This window comes from Miscanthus floridulus, chromosome 19 (genome assembly GCF_019320115.1).
Source record: "Miscanthus floridulus cultivar M001 chromosome 19, ASM1932011v1, whole genome shotgun sequence".
Taxonomy (NCBI): Eukaryota; Viridiplantae; Streptophyta; class Magnoliopsida; order Poales; family Poaceae; genus Miscanthus; species Miscanthus floridulus.
In genome coordinates this window covers 111976729-111995557 of record NC_089598.1, presented here as the reverse complement: position 1 = coordinate 111995557, position 18829 = coordinate 111976729, and the positions used below count along the sequence as shown (strand labels likewise).

The 18829-nt window shown below is 43.6% G+C and overlaps 2 pseudogenes; both read left to right on the top strand.

The window, feature by feature from the left end:
• The first annotated feature begins 998 nt into the window (after positions 1 to 998).
• On the top strand, positions 999 to 7254 carry LOC136528715 (uncharacterized; annotated as a pseudogene).
• Positions 7255 to 11085: 3831 nt separating this feature from the next.
• Positions 11086 to 15471, top strand: LOC136527896 (uncharacterized; annotated as a pseudogene).
• Positions 15472 to 18829: the final 3358 nt, after the last annotated feature.

The following is an 18829-nucleotide window of genomic DNA, read 5'->3' as shown; positions in this document are numbered from 1 at the left end:
GATGGTGACAATTTATACTGTATTTTGTTAAAAGGTTACATTTTTAAATGGATGTAATCTCCTTAATTTTCAGTTGAATAATTTGTTTATTACTTTGCACTATCTCAGTTACTTGGCTATAGATCAAATACAATTTTTTTAAATAAAATGTGCACCGAATATGGATGTGTTTTGAAATAAACATAGTGACTTGATTTTCACTCTACTAGCTTCTTTACATTATGTAATGGGGGAGGACAATGATGATGAAGAGTTGTGAAAAAATGACATTATTGATGTTTATGAATTTTTTTAATAGACACGTGTGTGTCGCACAGTGCATGGCCACCGGTAACTCTTATAAGGCCCCTTTGAAATATATGAATTTTATAGAAATTGTTTAGAAATTTCACTAGAATTCAGTTCATTTTTAGAAAAAACACAGAAACAAAAAAAAAAGCCCCGCGTTCCGAAGGGGGCCTAAACCATTTGTCTCCTCTCTCTTCGATAATTTGGATGGTAATTTTGCTGATATAACACTAGGTCAGAGAGGATAAATCACACTAAATTAAAAGGTTAAGGAGATAAATTGGACTACAAAAATATAAGAGATAAATTGACTAGAAATATTAATTTTAAAACATCTAAAAGTTGATAAAATAAAATTTTAAAAATCTATACAAATGTTCAAATCAAATCAAAATCCAGAAAGCACACACGGAACGTGGATAGCGTGCTGTGCGGGGCGGTTTGTTAGAGGGAGCAAATCTTAGGCCCCGTTTAGTTCCAACCCAAAAACCAAAAATTTTTAAAATTCCTTGTCACAACGAATCTTGCGGCACATGCATGGAGTATTAAATGTAGACGAAAAAAAAACTAATTGCACAGTTCATCGAGAAATCGCGAGACGAATCTTTTAAGCCTAAATAGTCCATAATTGGACAATTTTTACCAAATAACAACGAAAATGCTACAGTAGCCAAAAGCCAAAAATTTTCGGAACTAAGCAAGCAAAAAAAAATAATAAAGGGTGGCGATGCTCCGGCTGGCCGGCTCCTTCCCTCGCCTGCCCCCTCCCGTGCTTCTCCCCCGCGCGCATCGCTCCTTCTCCCCAGGCCCCAGCCCTCGCCGCGTCCCCGCTCTCGCGCCGCCGCGCTCTCCTCCTCCTCCTCCTCTCCTCCTTCGGCATCGGGCCCCTCTCCTGTTACCGCGGCCCTTCCTTCGCAGCGATGGCGGCGGCGGCGGCGCCGCCGGTGGCGGTGGCCAAGATGGTGCCGCGGCAGCTCGTCGAGCACGGCGACAGTCCGCGTCGACAACTACTACTGGCTCCTGCGACGACTCCCGATCCGACCCGGACGTCCTCGCGCACCTCCGCGCCGAGAACGACTACACCGCGCCGCCGTCATGTCTGGTCAGTCGGGGGCTTGTTGGAGCTTTATGCCTTCCTTTTCCATCATGTGCTTGGCTTGCCGCGCGGGTCAGGTCAACCAAAGGTGCACTTAGCGTGCTATCAGGCATTAGCTAGGGATCCATTATTTTGACATGACAATCACTTGCCAGTCCTTCCAACTTATACCAGGTTAATCTGTGCTGTTGTTATTATCACTTGGAATGTAGTTGTGTATCGTCTGTTCAGACTTCAGAGTGGCTTTCTAGCTCTCTAGTATGGAATGTAGTTGTATTACACTACACGAGATGTTTCCTAGTAGAGTGGTACTACGGATCATTGTGCAGTTATTATTTCAGTCATCTTCTGCTAACCCTGGTAACTCTCATCTAGATGTCAAGCAACTTGAGGACGAAATATATGCTCAAATCAGAGGAAGAATCAAGGAAGACGATATAGATGCGCCTCTTCACAAAGGGCAGTACTACTACTATGAGAGGACATTGACTGGCAAGGAGTATGTGCAACACTGTAGGCGTCCCGTATCGACTGATGCTCCTATTACAGTCCATGATGTGATGCCATCAGGACCTGATGCCCCTGAGGAGCATATTATCCTGGATGAGAATGTTAAGGCTCAGGGCCATGACTACTACAGCATCGGAGCTTTCAAGGTGTGATTTTGGCCCACCTACTCCTTCTGTCAGTCTCTATGGTTCTGTTCCTCGTGCCTGTGCCTCTCAGATATCTCTTATATGTATCTAACATAATTTAAATTTGAATGCTTGCTTCAGGTCAGTCCCAACAACAAGCTAGTTGCTTACGCAGAAGACACTAAAGGTGATGAAATCTACACGGTCTATGTCATTGATGCGGAGAGTGGAGTATATGTTGGCCAACCACTTAAAGGAATTACTTCTGACATTGAGTGGGCTGGTGACGACCACCTTGTTTACATTACAATGGATAGCATACTTCGGCCAGATAAAGTAGGTCGCTCGTTCCTCCGCTTCTTCTAACTCCTACATGGCATGCCTCTTGAGTTCAGTTGAAACTTCTGGTGACCTTTTTAAGTTTGTTTAGTTATGATTGTTGTAGCCTACCCCAACTTGCTTGGGACTAAAAGGCTTGTTGTTGTTGTTAGTTATGATTGTTGTGCCTGTAGGTGCTATGTTATCAGATCTTTTTTTTTCTAGTGTTTTTTATTATTACATTTATCTTACCTTTATAATGGTTTTTGCAGGTATGGCTACATAAGTTAGGGTCTGATCAATCAAGTGATGCTTGTCTGTATCATACTATCATGAGAAAGATGACACATTTTCTCTAGGCCTTCAAGCTTCTGAAAGCAAGAGATATTTATTTGTTGAATCTGGAAGCAACAATACAAGCTTTATATTCTACCTGGACATATCCAAACAGAACAAGGAACTTGCTGTTTTGACACCTCGTGTGTATGGCATTGATACAACAGCTAGTCATCGTGGAAATCATTTCTTTATTAAGAGGCGAAGTGATGAGTTCTACAATTCTAAATTGGTTGCTTGCCCACTGGATAATGTAGTTGAGACCACTATACTGCTACCACATAGAGAAAGGTACTTACATTATTGCCATACAAGTTTCAGAAGACATTTTTGTGGTTGATATGTAATGTACACAGTATCACACTTTTTAGGGAACAGATTTAGACTAACTGATTTAATTTGTATGATGTTATCTTTGCTAACTTGCTCTTAATTAATGAGGAATAATCTGTAAAAGTTTGCATAACCATTTTATAGTGCAAGTCTCAGTTTTCTTCTTGGATATTAATTGTGTTTTCTGAATGAATACTGGAACCCTAGGGGATACTTTGCTGCTGCAGCATAGACGTTTCTTTTTTAAAGTTCTTTGACATATGAGAAAAGCAGGAAAGGGATGCATTCTTGTATTAGCATTGCTTGTTACTAAAGGGCGTACCCAGTGCAGAGAGCTCCCGCTCTGTGCGGGGTCTGGGGAAGGGTGTCAGTGGCAAGCCTTACCCTCGCCTGTGCAATGCGAGGAGACCGCGACTCGAACCCAGGACCTTCCGGTCACAGGTGGTAAGACTCTACCGCTTGCACCAGGCCCGCCCTTCATTAGCATTGCTTGTTACTGATTGATACTATTTGTATTGCCAGCTAGAGCATGAAACTTTCAAACTTGTGGGTTCCAACTTCCAACCAGTTACTATTTGATTGCTTCACTGTATTTCCAAAATTTCATTGCATCAGTTGTAAGATTATGAAGGGAATGGGAGCAAAGCAATTTGCATTTAGTTTGACTTTACCATACCAACCTTAGCTTTTGGAATATGGTTCATTCTATATCAATATTGGATCTTCGATAGGATGGTAATCAAAGGTTTTGATTACCACTGCTTCCTCGGTTTTGTTGAGTTAGGCTCTATGTAAGAGGCTTGATGCTCTGGCAGTGATATACCAGGGTTCAAGGAAACTGCAGCTAATAGAAATTTGCATGAAGCTACTAATTAAGTGATTCATCCTGCAGTTTTACATGTTTATTACAAATTTTGTTATTTATGTTTTGCTCTTCTTAGCAATGGATGCATTGTTTATTAAAAATGCATTGTCAGTTGACAACAAAAGTACATAACACATGTTACACATCACAATTGCATCATACTCAAACTCCCTTCAGTGTGAAAATACAGGACTTCCAGCTCTTTGACAACCATATTGCTGTATATGAGCGTGAGAATGGCCTTCCCAAAGTAACTGTATATCGGCTACCTGCTATTGGAGAGTCAATTGGACAACTTCAGGGAGGTCGAGCGCTTGATTTTATTGATCCAACATATTCTGTGGACCCTGAGGAGTCTCAGTTTCATTCTTCTGTTCTTCGATTTCATTATAGTTCAATGAGGACCCCGCCCTCTGTTTACGACTATGATATGGATTCAGGGGTGTCTGTTCTGAAGAAGGATCCATACTGTAAGCTAGAGTTGCACTATTATTTATTTATTTATTTTCCGGACAGTTATTGATTTATTTTTATTTATTTTTACAAACCCATGGCGATCTGATCTTCTCGATATTCTTTAGGTTTTAGGCGGATTTGATGCATCAAATTATGTAACAGAAAGAAAATGGGCTACTGCTGCTGATGGCACTCAGATCCCCATATCCATTCTATACAGAAAAGATCTTGTGAAGCTTGATGGCTCAGACCCTATGCTACTATATGGCTATGGCTCCTACGAGGTACATTCTGTTGGTTTATTTTCCTTTTTAATATTTCGTAAACTGTAATAAGGGAAGTCTTTCTGCAATATTTAATGCCTTGAACATATTTCAAGATTGGCATATATGCTGTGCTCGCTGTGGCTGTGCTGCAGTTCTAAACACTTGCTTTCTACTGTAGCAGTGGCTTGCGGCAGCTGCAGCCGCAGCAAGCACTGCTGAGCAGGCTGATAGTTTATGTCAACTTCCTTTGGTCATCTTGGGATCCAAATGATTCATTTGAAAGTTTATGTGTTCTTTTTTATATGTGCAAGCATGTACAGACTGTACTTGCTTTTTTGCTAATGTGTCATCATGCATTCATTTGCTATTATTCATCATTAATTTCAAGTGACAACAATTCTTTAGCATTCAATTACTTTTGTGTTTCCTTGCTGAATGATATACTTTAAATTTTGATACCAGAAAGATTCCTTGTCAGGACCCAGTAAGGTCTAGCTAGTAGGCAACTGTATGTGGCAACTTGGCATCAAGACTATCAGATGGTTCTAGGTTTCAGCAATAGTAAATATAACAGAAGTTATTGTAATAACCGTGCTCTTATTTTCTCTGTTCTTTTGGCTACAGATATGCATAGATCCGAGTTTCAGAGGGTCAAGATTCTCTCTGGTAGATAGGGGCTTTATATATGTGATAGCTCATATCCGCTGTGGTGGTGAAATGGGCCGGAAGTGGTACGAGGATGGGAAACTATTGAAGAAGAAAAACACTTTCACGGATTTCATTGATTGTGCTGAGTACTTGATAAAAAACAAGTATTGTTCCAAGGAAAAGCTTTGCATCAATGGCAGAAGTGCAGGTGGCTTATTGATGGGTGCTGTCCTAAATATGAGGCCTGACTTATTCAGGGCAGCTGTTGCTGGAGTGCCTTTTGTTGATGTTGTCACAACTATGCTTGATCCAACTATCCCATTGACAATGGCTGAATGGGAGGTATCCATTTCGTCAATTGTGTTATTTTTTATTTCCATGTTTCAGTGTCATATTGCAATTTTTATTATTAGCAAGAATAAGAAATAGAGATATGGGCCCTTTTTAGAAATGTTCTTTGGTGCCCTTTTGTCCGTTGCCTGTTTGCTATTGATGAAATATATGGATGTACCACCCCAGTAAATTAATGCCAATTGTTGTTCACCCAAACACTAAAGGAATGCAACCTTTTGAATACCCTGTCCATATGGAAGTCAGGCTTGAGCTTCAGTTGGGTTGGGCCATATTAGTCCTGACTGGGATTAGACTTAGGCAAAAGATACGTACATTGTCCTTGAGCAGGTATCAGGGCTAGGATATGATGATTCCTTGCTATAATATCTATAAATATTCGATTATAATTTTAACACTATGTTTTTGAATTATCTATTTATTTCATTATGCCTTGTGTCTGGAAATCGGAATGGAATATTTACCACTTGCACGATAGGGATAGTTTTGCAAGCTGTACCATGACAATTGCAAATCAACATGCTTTATACGAGCTGCGTGCTTGCCCCTTTTATTCTAGTTATCTACTTGTTGCCAGTTCTTATCAATCCACGTGTTGTTGTCCTTGGTTTAGGAGTGGGGTGATCCAAGAAAAGAAGAATACTATTATTACATGAAATCATATTCTCCTGTTGACAATGTAAGTGCTGATCTTTATATCTCTGTTCAAATATGTACTAGGGTATGAAGCTAGGATGATGCTTATTTCTGGTGAATGAATATAATCAAATAGTGCTGGAGGAGTATATTAGTGACACTGCCTATTTTTTCCCTGTTATTTATTGGTGAAGACCTGTGAATGCATGAATATGTAGTGTTGTTCTGGAATGTGATAATTTGCACTGTTGAAAGAGGTGAAAAAGCTAGGAATTGTTGATGATCTTTGGTATTTTTGGTTCCATTAATATTAATATAATAAAGAAGAATACTATTATTACATGAAGTCATATTCTCCCACCAGCATGAACTTCAAATCGACCACAAATGTGCATTGCCCTGTGTTATCTGTTTGTCCATGCCACAGGTGGCGGCACAAGAGTATCCCAACATTCTTGTAACCGCTGGCTTAAATGGTAGGTGCCTCCTTGATACATTCCAAGTTGCTATTTAGCATTTCTAGTTGGTCTGTGATAGCTAGCTCGGTATCTGACTTGTGCGGATGGTGATAACGAACCAGATCCGCGCGTGATGTACTCTGAGCCTGCTAAATATGTGGCGAAGCTGAGGGGGCTGAAAAGAGATGACAACCTTCTGCTGTTCAACTGCGAGCTAGGAGCTGGACACTTCTCCAAATCGGGAAGGTAAACCGATGGTTCTTTGTTGGTTTCGCTAGAGCTAGTGTACAAATATTAGACGCTGAAGCAAAGTAAGGAGTAGTAATTTGGCTGGGGTTATGATTGCAGGTTCGAGAAGTTGCAGGAGGACGCGTTTACTTATGCGTTCATCCTCAAGGCGCTGGTTGGTATTGTTCCACCGTTGTCCTGAACTTTTAAAGAATATACTCTAGAAAGAGGGGCAAAAGCATAATTATACACGTGTGCTAGAGTGACTTTGAAAATGGAGATTCACATGTTCTGTGGAACAGAGTGAGTATACCAAATATAAATAAATAAATATTTAATGTACAGCATGCCAGAAAAAGCGAGCTGTCAACTGCCGCTGCTGCTGACTGCTGAGGGGGGCCGTCGAAATCAAAAAGTGATTGGCAGCATCCTCTCCTTGGTCAGCACAGCAGTCAGCAGTCAGAAGTGCAAGGAAGGAGCGAAGGACGGAAGGAGGAGGAACTACTTAGACCGTCTCTAACGGTAGACCGTCTCCAACGGCGTAGGTAAAGTACGACCTAAACTTAAAATACATCGTGCACGGTGCTTTTGCGTCCCACAACCGTGCTCCAACGGAGGACGCATCCCAACACCCATTTTACGTACCAGCACACGACGGAAGGCAAAGAAGGGTCGTCTCTCTCCGCAACGCAAAACACTGTAGGTGTCGGGTGGAGCGAACGACGACGGCGAGGCGCGCTTGCACCTGGAAGCTCCGTGCGGGGGAGGTTGCGTCCGCACCGTCGGTGGAGGTTGCCTTGCTGTTCGGTCCGCACTAGCCCCTGCTCGCCGGTCCGCGCCGCCAGGGCTGGCCTGGATCTCGCCAGTCCGTGCCACATGCAGGGAGGCGGAGTCGACTGTGGGAGGTGCTCCCGTCGAGGCAGGCTGCGCCAACGCCCGGCGAGCAGCCTCGAGGTAGGGGGAGGGGGAGCGCTCGTCCTCATCGTCAGTGAGGGAGATCTCATCCCATCGCATGGATTCGGACCTACCGGCGGAGGGGAAGAAGGGGGCGGCATCAGGGGAGAGAGGGGCTGGCTCCGGTTGCGGCGGAGCACCGCAGGATCCCACGAGCGACGACCCAGTGGCACGTTGCGCCCTGGACGACCCGCCGCCACCAGGGGCGCATTGCAGCGGCGCTGCCCACGCGCCGACCGACGACTGCGCCAAGCGCTCCAGCTGAGGAAGGGAGGAGCACGGCGGAGGAGGAGGTGGGGACGCGGACTCCGGCGCCGGCGCTGTTTGGCCTTGGCGGCGCCCTTGGATGTGGCCCCCTTCATGGCGGATTCGAGCGGCGACACGAAGCGCAGCAGTCAAATCCGCGCGGGGCGGAGCGAATCCCGCTCGCGGCCGGGCGAAGCTGGGACGAATCGAGGGCGAGTTGCCTCTGGCGGCCCACGGGGATGGGGAGGAACGGGAGGGGAAAGGGGGGAAGGGAGGCGACAGAGGCAGGCGCAGGGGATCTGTTGGAGAAGCGTCCACGACGCTTTCACTGTAGATGACCTATGCTGCGAATGGGTCTAGGTTGCCATTGTTGGGGTCAGTCTTACGTGTAGGAAGGCCCAGAAACCCACGGCCGTCTACTGTTTGCTGTTGCAGTGTTGCTGCTGCTGCCGACGACACGACAGGCACTGCGTCTCCAGCGGCAGTAGCCCTCTCCACTCGAAAAACACCACCGTACGGGGGCTCCTTTTCCTTTCCGTCGCCGCACAGGCGCACATGCCCGTCGTGGGCTACTTCCCCACTTCACGTGACGGACATTATATAGCAGCAGCTAGCAGGGCGCCCAGGGCAGGACCACGAGTCACTCCACCAACCCTGATGTGACCGCCAATACCGTCGTTTCGTTAGGCCATGACCATCCACAGTGTCTACAGCATGAAGCACCATGAAGGGAAGGCATGTTTGATCAGATTTTAAAACTCGAATTTTCGATAAAAAAAATATATATGATGTTTCTTCAAGTAGAATATTCTATAATCCTAAGGTGTTTGGACATGATTCTAGGATTTTGAGTTTTTTTTAATCCGAATTCTTAGAATCCTTATGGATCCAAACGGTACCTAAATTAAGATGCATTCCTCTAAATCATCCAGATTCCTCCAGAATTTAGACAAGCGAACAGGCTCTATCTTAATTTAGGTACCGTTTGGATCCATAAGGATTCTAAGAAGTGTAAAACGATTCTGATCTGATTCTCAGCGCTGATATCCCGTTTGGAACTGTTTTCCCAATTCTCTCAATAAACCAAAACGGGTTCTCTCAACCAAACGGGGCCTAGATTAAGCTTCTTTTTATTTTATGTAAGTTTATTTAACTATGCTTTTAAATTTAGATAAATCATGAAAAGTGATATAACGGCCTGTTTTGCCTGGCCAAGCAAGGACTCGGACACCGCTACCTGTTTGGTTCATGTGCTTGAATTGCCTTGATTTCTGTGCTGGTAAGAAAAACCTTGCTACCCCGAGAGAGCCAAAATGGCTCACTTGTCTGGCAAGCGTCTCATGGCGCGCGCTATCTAGGCGAGGCGAGGTGAGTCGAACCAGCAAAGCTTTCAAGCACGCTCAACGTTAATTTGGTGTCGTAAAAGTTAGTGTATTTTTTATATGGTTCATATCATAGAAATTTGATTCACTATAAAGTTAAAATAAACTATAATTTCAACAGATGGAGTGATAACCATCAAAATAAAAAGAAAAATCTAGCCTACAGGATCCATCAACCTTTGTTTGCGAAGGGAAGAGGGATTATACTAAAACTCGGCTTTTTTTGCAAAGGGAAGGATGATTATATTAAAGCTCGGCATAGTACATCCTCAAATTACACATGGAAAAAAAATCTAAAATAAAGAATACATAATATGCTATCTAGCTTATTTGATCGTCTTCTTCACCAATAGCTTCCCTCGAACGCCGGAGTTAAAGTGCAGTCCTTATACCGAATCCAACGACCAACCCAAAACATTAGACATGGCCTATGTATTCTTCTTTCTCGTTCCCCTCTTCAATGCTACTGCCTCAACCCTTTAGGTTTTCTCACGAGTGATTCCTCTAGCGCACATCTCCGCATGTCTTTCGACCATGGCCCTCTCTTCACCGATCATACAAGGATCCCTACACCTAGCCCCTATTGTCCCTGATGCATCTTGTGTGAGGATTGTAATGGTAGTCTATTGTTTTTGCGTAGCTCTTGGTGGTGGACGTCCTCCAAGATCAAGTGTGTTTTTTTTCTTGTAGTTGTCTGATGCAGCAAAGGTTATTGTTGTCGTACTAGTTCTAGTCATGGTTCATTTTGATCGTTCACGTGCAGTGAGGCTCTTCATCCCCCGACCATCACTGGCAGCTCCTGATCGTGGCCCCCATCTTCCTAATAGTCTCCACGAGAGCGTATTTTATTGACGTGTGTACCCCGTTGGGTTCGAGACATTGTCGTCAAGAATTGGTGTGGGAGAGATGAGAGAGTAATCATTTTGTTTATTCCTCCGGATGCTCTCTTGGAAGTAGAGCCATCGCATGGTATATGTTACTTGGTGGTTCTACAATGTCTACGATCCGGTATTGTGATTTGTGACTACATTTACTACCTTACTGTCCACTTTTGGAGAACCTTACAAGTGTAATGGCATCTATATACCTATATAAAAATTTCAAAACGATGACATCTTATTCATTCAATTCCATTGTTACATGCCATAGCACCATGTTATCATGGGGACCTTATAAATAGAGTTTCAAGCCCAATGTGGACCCACAAGTTTGGGCTTTTCGGTCTATCTGCATCAAACCGGTCGGTTATTTGGTTGTTTTAGAAGTTCAATTATCTAAAAACAAAGATCGATTGGATAGTTTTAGACTCAGGACGATACCTAGCAAGTTCGGTTCAGTCTCGGCCATGACCAAATTAATTGGACTAGACTAACAACCACAAAATAGCATAATTTTGTAGCAAATTCCAACAATATTTATTTTTATCTATTTGAATGCAAAAATGTTAGGACAAAGCAAACTAAAACAGGAGTGATAGCTGATATAAACCTACTAGAATAATATTACATCACTAGTCGACAGAATAACAGCGCAAAGTAGTATAGCTTACTATTGTTACTTTGGCCTTGGTTTTGTTGGGGGGAAAAAAGAAAAAGAAAAAGAAGCCCAAGCTAGTGGACGGGAGGGGAGGAAGGGCGGAACAGGCGACGGAGTGACCTCGTCATCAGGTGTCCCGTGCCGTCTTCTCTTCCCCTGCCTTCCTCCCTCCCCTCCAGATCCAGCCTCCCCCTTCCCCTTCCTCTTCCTCCCTCCGTCGCCCTCCTCCTCTGCTGCGTTCCTCTTCCTCCGTGGAGTCCGCACCCGCCGCCCCCTGATTCGGCCGGGACCCTTCGATTCGCTTCGACCTCCCTCGTGTTTGGTTGGTAAGAAACCCTAACCTAACTTAACCTAGCTTTATCATGTTTTTTCCCCCTTCTATCTACGGAGTATTTCCGTTCCTCGTCTCCGGCGGCACATCCTCTTCCTCTCTGCTTGCGACGCCTCTAGCCTTCCCTGCATGCTGCAATTTTTTTTCTGCGTAGAGGAGAGGTCGCCTCGCCCCCGGTTCTAGCTCAATCCCCATGCCTCACGCACGTTCTCGATCCATTCAATTTTCCATTCCCTAGATGTATGTACCGTGTATCATTTTTTTTAACCCATCCATCCAAATGGAACGCCTCTCTTTTCTCTCGGCGCCGCACAAACCACAAGTTTACATCTACACCCTTGTTTTTTTCTCTCCACGCATTTCATTTCGCCGTCTCCATCTCATTTCGTTTCTCCGAAATCATGCAACCCTTAGTTCGGGTCACCCACCGGCCACAGATATAATATGCATTTACTAACTCTCAAAATTAGCAAGCGACCAAAGCCTCTGTTTTGTTTCGAGTCTTAATTGCCCTAAAAAAACACTGCAGGACATTGCTCAGTTTGTGCTGCTACTTTCTATTGTGCAGGGAAACCTCAACGCTGGCGAGTCGGTCATCACTGTTGAAGGCCATGATATCGCTCTGCCAGGGCACCACAGGTATTCCAACCTCTTACCATCCTGTCCTGCTCCAGTTTTTCGTTACCTGCTCTATATAATTTACATACATATATAATAATAAAATCAGTATTTGCCCATCATTATTACTATCCAATATCCATGTCATTCTTATAGACAGATTATTCTTTTCTCACGCTCGCTCTGCCCGTATTATTACCTGTTACTTCACTCAACTCCTTTGCTCCGTTCAGGAAATTTTGGCAAAACTGAATGAATGAGTTTTGGTCAGCTTGGGACCCAACACAGAATAATACAATTCGGTCCCAGGGTTGAAGTAGCAGAACGGTGACAAAGATTTCTCAGCGCACCATGCTTGAGGATTTCTTCACTCTTACTGAGATGAAGGATGGCATCTCCACGGTCGCAAGGATCGCAGAGCTCATATCTGAGATGCACAAGCTGGAAGACTCCGCCGACATCAACACGTCTGACGTGATAAGGCAGTGCTCCACGGCTGCCAACACACTAGCATCCACCAAAAACGAAGAGTGTCTTCAGCATTTCGTTCACCTAAACGGTGTTTCCTTTCTCAACCGTTGGCTTCAGGATGCTCAAAAATGTGTTGGGGACGTCAGCAGTTCAGCGGAGGATCTTATAGTTGCCATATTGACTGCGTTGGAGTGTCTTCCAATCAGCAATGAGCAGTCAGCCTCCTGTAGAGTTATGCCTACTGTTGATCACCTGCTTGCTCACGGGAATGCCGTGATCAACCAAAAGGCGAGAGCACTCCGTCACAAGTGGAGCGCTGTACCAAAACATGGTACAAATGGAGAGCATTTTCATGCAGAGGAGGCATGCCGGACTGATCAGCTTAAGTCTCCAGAAGCTAGCCACAAGACAGAAACTAAGAAACAGAGTTTAGCGGATCAAGATGGAGAGCCTGCTGAAGAATCAAAACCTGAGGCGACAACTTGCTCAGATGCACCTTTGTCCGATCCTTCTCTGACTAATGACAATACAGATGCAACAAAGCAACCACCGGGGCTAACATCACCGAATTCATCAAATGGAAACACAGAATTAGGGGATGTGAAAAACTTGGTCACATCCCCTACATCTGCAGGTCATGTGGGTTTAGAAGATGGGCAGTCCACCACCAAGGGAACTTCTTCCAATGATGCAGAACTGCCCACTAATGGCATACTCCGGTCAAACTCTATTAATGCAAAGAGTGATACTGGACAAGATGCACCGGTGGACTCGACTCCAGCAGCCATGTCTGTAGACCATAATAAACCTGACAAGCTATTCGCTAGTAGCAAAACAGGTCTGGAGGATAGTATTGTTTCAGCTAGCTCGGGTATCAAAGAGTCTGAGCCATTTGCAGCTGGTAGGTTACATTTGGAGAAGGATACAACTGAAACTTTGAACCAACTTGCAGCTGTAACCCGTGATTTGCAAGATCTGTCCGAGGAAAGTACAGGCAAAGAAGATGAACCTACATCATCATCTAGTACAGATGATATGGACATGAGCAGTGACTATATATTGCAAAGATGTATGTCAAGCTTTGGGGACTCCTCCAAGGCAAGCAGACACAAAATCCACTGCCTTGAAAGGGGAGAAATCAACACGACTGACAGATTACGATGATACAGATGCACTAGAAGTAGCACGTCTGGTAGCTATTGAGGTGGAGCGGGAGGTTATTGACTACAGAGGACCCTTTTGTAGTTCTCCTGATACTAATTCCAGGAATGCTGACAGTCCTGACCTGGAAGCACCGCGGCAGCCTGTAGCTGTTGCCAGTGAACTGAATGATAATAAATCTTCTTGTACAGAGGCTAAGTCAGGAAGTTCCTCATCTCATAAGGAGGATGGATCAGGCATCACAGATGGCAGCGGTCCGTTGAGTAGAAAACATACACGGGGTGTGGATCTGGGGAACTTAGACCTTAATGAAAATCAGTGTGCCGAGGAAACTGACTGTAATCCAAAGTCCGTCCTTAGTAATTCTGTCAATTTGTCAATGCCTATAGCTGTGGCTGCTTCAAGAGGCTCATCTGTGTTTCCAGCTCGGCTCCACTTTGAAGGTGGACTTGGGTGGAAAGGCTCTGCCGCAACCAGTGCCTTTCGACCAGCTTCACCTCGGAGGACTCCTGATGCAGAGAAGTCGCTTTCAGCTTCTTCACATAAAACAAGCAACATGCTATTTGATTTAAATGTAGCTGACAGCGATAGTGCTACTTCTGGTGAACCACTCTCAACAGCAATCCTGCCTACTTCTTGTGACCTACCTTCCAAGGGTGCTTCCAAAGCAGTTGGTATGAGCGGAGGACCTGAAACTTGACCTTAATTTCTCATGTGGTGATGAGGAAGATGCTGTCACTGCAAGCAATGTGCCGCCATTGTGGAATCGCCAACAATTTAATGGCAACTGGAGTCAGCCTTCTTCCTCCTCATCTTCAAGGCAACCTGCAGTCAGAAACTTTGACTTGAATGACATGTCAATCGCTGATGGTTCTGTGCGAGGAATGGATGGGTCTTCTGTCAAGACTCCTTCAAAGGGATATGTCGAACCATTCTGCCGTCACAATTATGGGTAAGAGGATAGTTGTAGGGCAGAAAGATCATGGGCAGCAATACCAGCATAACTTTCTGGGACCAAGTGCTGAATCAAGAGTTCCTCCAAGACCTACTCAGTCTTTTGCACATACTCCTGATTATAGTGTTTTCAGTTATCCATCTCAACCCGCTATGCCTTTTCCCCAGCCTTCTTTGCCCCTGGGGGCAGTCCGTACTTGGTTGATACAAAGGGTGCACCAGTCATACCACCGCTGTCAGGTCTAAGCCTCGGCATTTCTCATCCATCTTTCAGCCCCAGAGCAACACCACCCTCATCTAATGAATTGAGTTACTTTCATCCTAGCATGGATTTCAATTATGGAGTGCCATCTGAAGGCGCACGGAGGGAGGCAGGGAGCTACTGGCCCGTGTCCTACCAGGGCCAGACAATGTTTGTGGATGAACGCATGAGGAATGTGTCACAGGGTGGTAGTTCTGGGTTGGTGCTGAAACGAAAAGAGCCAGAGTCAGGTTGGGATATGTACTCGCGTCGTTGAGCCTGAAGGTTTGTTGCAGCCATAATCGATTTTGTCCCGCTTTCTTAAAAATGGTATGTTCAATGTTCCGTTTATGGCGGCACCATGGACATTGTATTCTAGGATATTTCTTTGGCACCTGAAAATGGGTCCAGTTCTATTAGGTCTGAAGACATACACGGAGAACTGAATAAGAGATCAGCTACAGGTAGATTTGAGAGATGTTGACATGGCAAGGACATTGTTAGCTTCTGGAAACCACTTGTGTAGATCTGGTTCTTTGTGAATGTATTAGCTTTGTTTTAGTTGACATAATATAGCCAAATTGCTCTCTACGGAGAGCTGAAATTATGTAAATCATCATCGTATAACTCATAGATGAAATGCATCCCTTTTTATCCATCTTCCTTTTTTCCCCAGGGTTGGTGCAAGTTGTACTATGATCAACTATATTGTATATATCATTGTTTGAAGCTGCGCATTCAGGTTTTGTGTCATGTTGCATGCAGATTGAGCTTTAGAAAGTGGGCATGCATCGGCTGTTTGCATGTCGGAACCAGTTCTTTGGTTGGTATATGCTACATATATATTAATATAATAGTTGATGTTGCAATCGGCAGTTTCATTGCATGTGGTAGACGATTTTATTGGATGCGTGGGCTTTGTACCTGCCTGAGAAGGGGGGAAAAAAAGGGTTCTGGCTTCTGGCTGCGATTGGCGACATGTGCTTGAGATGGAATCAAAGGTACTCCGTACACATGTTTTAGTCAATGTAGGATCGAAAATGAAAAATGACGGAATTACAACCAAACGAATTTCAGGGCTCACCATTCGATCTGAACCAACAAGAAGGATGATGATCAAGTGATATTCAAAGGATTTAGATAACAACAACCTATATCTAGTGAACTTCACATCCGAAGATGCTAACTTGAAGAGTCTATTCACCAAAACAACACTTAGGTGGCTATGGCATAGAAGACTTGCTCATATTGGGATGAGCTCACTCAAGAAGCTACTGAAGAATGATTTGGTGAGAGGGTTGATGGATGTGAAGTTTGAGAGGAACAAGCTTTGTAGTGCATGTCAAGCCAGCAGCAAGCAAGTAGCAAATACTCATCCAACCAAAGCTTTCATGTCAACCACAAGAGTGCTAGAACTCCTTTAGATAGACTTATTTGGACCAACAACATACAAGAGTTTGGGTAGAAATCTTTATTGTCTTGTGATTATTGATGACTATTAAAGGTATACATGGGTATTCTTCCTTCATGACAAATCCAAAGTTGCATCTTGCTTCAAGAAGTTTGTCAAGAGAGCACAAAATGAATTTGAAGTGAAGCTCAAAAAGATTAGAAGTAACAATGGGAAGGAATTTGACAACACAAACATTGAAGCCTATTGTGATGAAGTTAGGATCAAGCATGAGGTCTCCGCAACATATACTCCTCAATAAAATAGTGTAGTTGAGAGAAAGAACCGGACATTGATCACTCTTGCAAGAACAATGCTAAATGAGTACAACACCCCTGAAGCTCTATGGGCAGAAGCTATCAACACCGCATGCTATGTATCCAACCGCCTATTCCTTCAAAAGTTCCTTGGCAAGACACCTTATGAGTTACTCAATAAGAAGAAGCCGGATGTCTCATTCTTTAGGGTGTTCATTACAAATGCTACATCTACAAGAAGCGGTAACACCTAGGGAAGTTCCAAAGACGTTGTGATATTGTTTTCCTTGTTGGTTACTCATCAAAGTCCAAAGCATATAGAATATTTAATCATCACTGACTTGGTTGAAGGAACATATGATGTGGAATTTGATGAATCTAACGGCTCCCAAGGAGCACATGAGAATCTTGATGATGTAGGTGATGAACTATTGAGGGAGGCTACGAAGAATATTCCGGTTGGAGATATCAAGCCTAAAGATGAAGATGATGTACAAGTGATTGATCCACCTTCTTCATCAAGTGTGTCACAAGATGGTGATAAAGATAGGAGAGTAGAAAATGAAGATACTCATGTCTCCCATGATCAAATGATGGTACAAGCAGAAGTTGTTGATGCTCCACAACCTCCTCCTCAAGTGGTCAATAGAAGAAATACACATCTACTACAAGATCATCTACAAGACTTCATCATAGGGAGTCCATCAAAGGGTGTAATGACTCATTCACAAAAACTTGCTTCATTTATTGCATATCACTCTTTTGTCTCTTGTTTTGAGCCTACTAAGATAGAAGAAGCTCTTCAAGATCCGGATTGGATAAATACCATGCATGAAGAGTTGAACAACTTCACCCACAATAAAGTTTGGACTCTTGAAGAGCGACCAAAAGTGCAAGAGTCATTGGAACAAAGTGGATGTTCTGCAACAAGCAAGATGATCAAGGTGTTGTTGTGAGGAACAAGGCAAGACTAGTAGCAAAGGGGTTCTCTCAAGTTCAAGGTTTGGATTTTGGAGAGACCTTTGCACCGGTTGCAAGATTAGAAGCCATTCGTATCCTCCTTGCATATGCATCAACATATGAAATGAAATTATACCAATGGATGTGGAAAAGTGCATTTTTAAATGGCTTTATAATGACTAGTCTATGTTGATCAACCACCTCCCCGGATTGAAGACCCTAGATATCCTAATCATGTTTATAGGGTTGTCCAAGGCATTATATGGGCTTAAGTAAGCAAGCCCCAAGAGCTTGTATGAGCGCCTTCGGGACTTCCTCATTGAGAAGGGCTTCTACTATGGGGAAGGTCGACACCACTACTATTCACCAAGAAGCTTGATGGGCATATCTTCATTTGTCAAGTATTGTTGATGATATCATCTTTGGATCATCAAATGGAAGATTCTTGCAAAGAATTTGGTGAATTGATGTCAAAAGAGTTCGAGATGTCACTGATTGGTGAGCTTACATTCTTTCTTAGTTTTCAAGTCAAGCAATGAGAGAAGGAATCTTCATCTCTGAAGAGAAATATATAATGATCTTCGCAAGAGATTCAAGATGGATGAATGTAAGTCAATCAAGACACCAATGCCAACTAATGGACATCTCGACCTAGATGAGGGAGGGTAACAAGGTTGATCAAACTCTCTACCACTCTATGATTGGTAGCTTGTTATATTTAACCGCATCTAGGCCTGACATCATGTTCAGTGTGTGTATATGTGCTAGATTTCAAGCTAATCCTAAAAAACTCATTTAATTGCCGTAAAAAGAATCCTTGGGTATCTTAAGTACACACCAAGCATTGGTCTTTGGTATCCCAAAGGAGCTATATTTGAATTAGTTGGCTATTCTGATTTAGATTATGCTAGTTGCAAAGTTGATAGAAAGAGCACATCCGGAGGGTGCCATTTACTTAGTAGATCACTTGTGTCTTGGTCCTCCAAGAAACAAAATAGTGTGGCTTTGTTCACGGCCGAAGCGGAATACATTGCCGCGGGTGCTTGTTGTGCACAAATACTTTACATGAAACAAACTTTACTAGACTATACTGTAGTTCTAGAAAAAGTACCTCTTTTGTGCGACAATGAAAGTGCGGTAAAACTTGCAAATAATCCAGTTCAACACTCTCGCACCAAGCACATAGATATCCGTCATCACTTTCTTAGAGATCATGTTGCTAAAAATGATATATCATTAGAAGGTGTAAGGACCGATGATCAATTGGCGGATATCTTCACTAAACCGCTAGATGAGGCGACTTTTGTCGATTGCGGAATGAGCTCAATGTTCTTGATTTTAGTAACTTCACTAA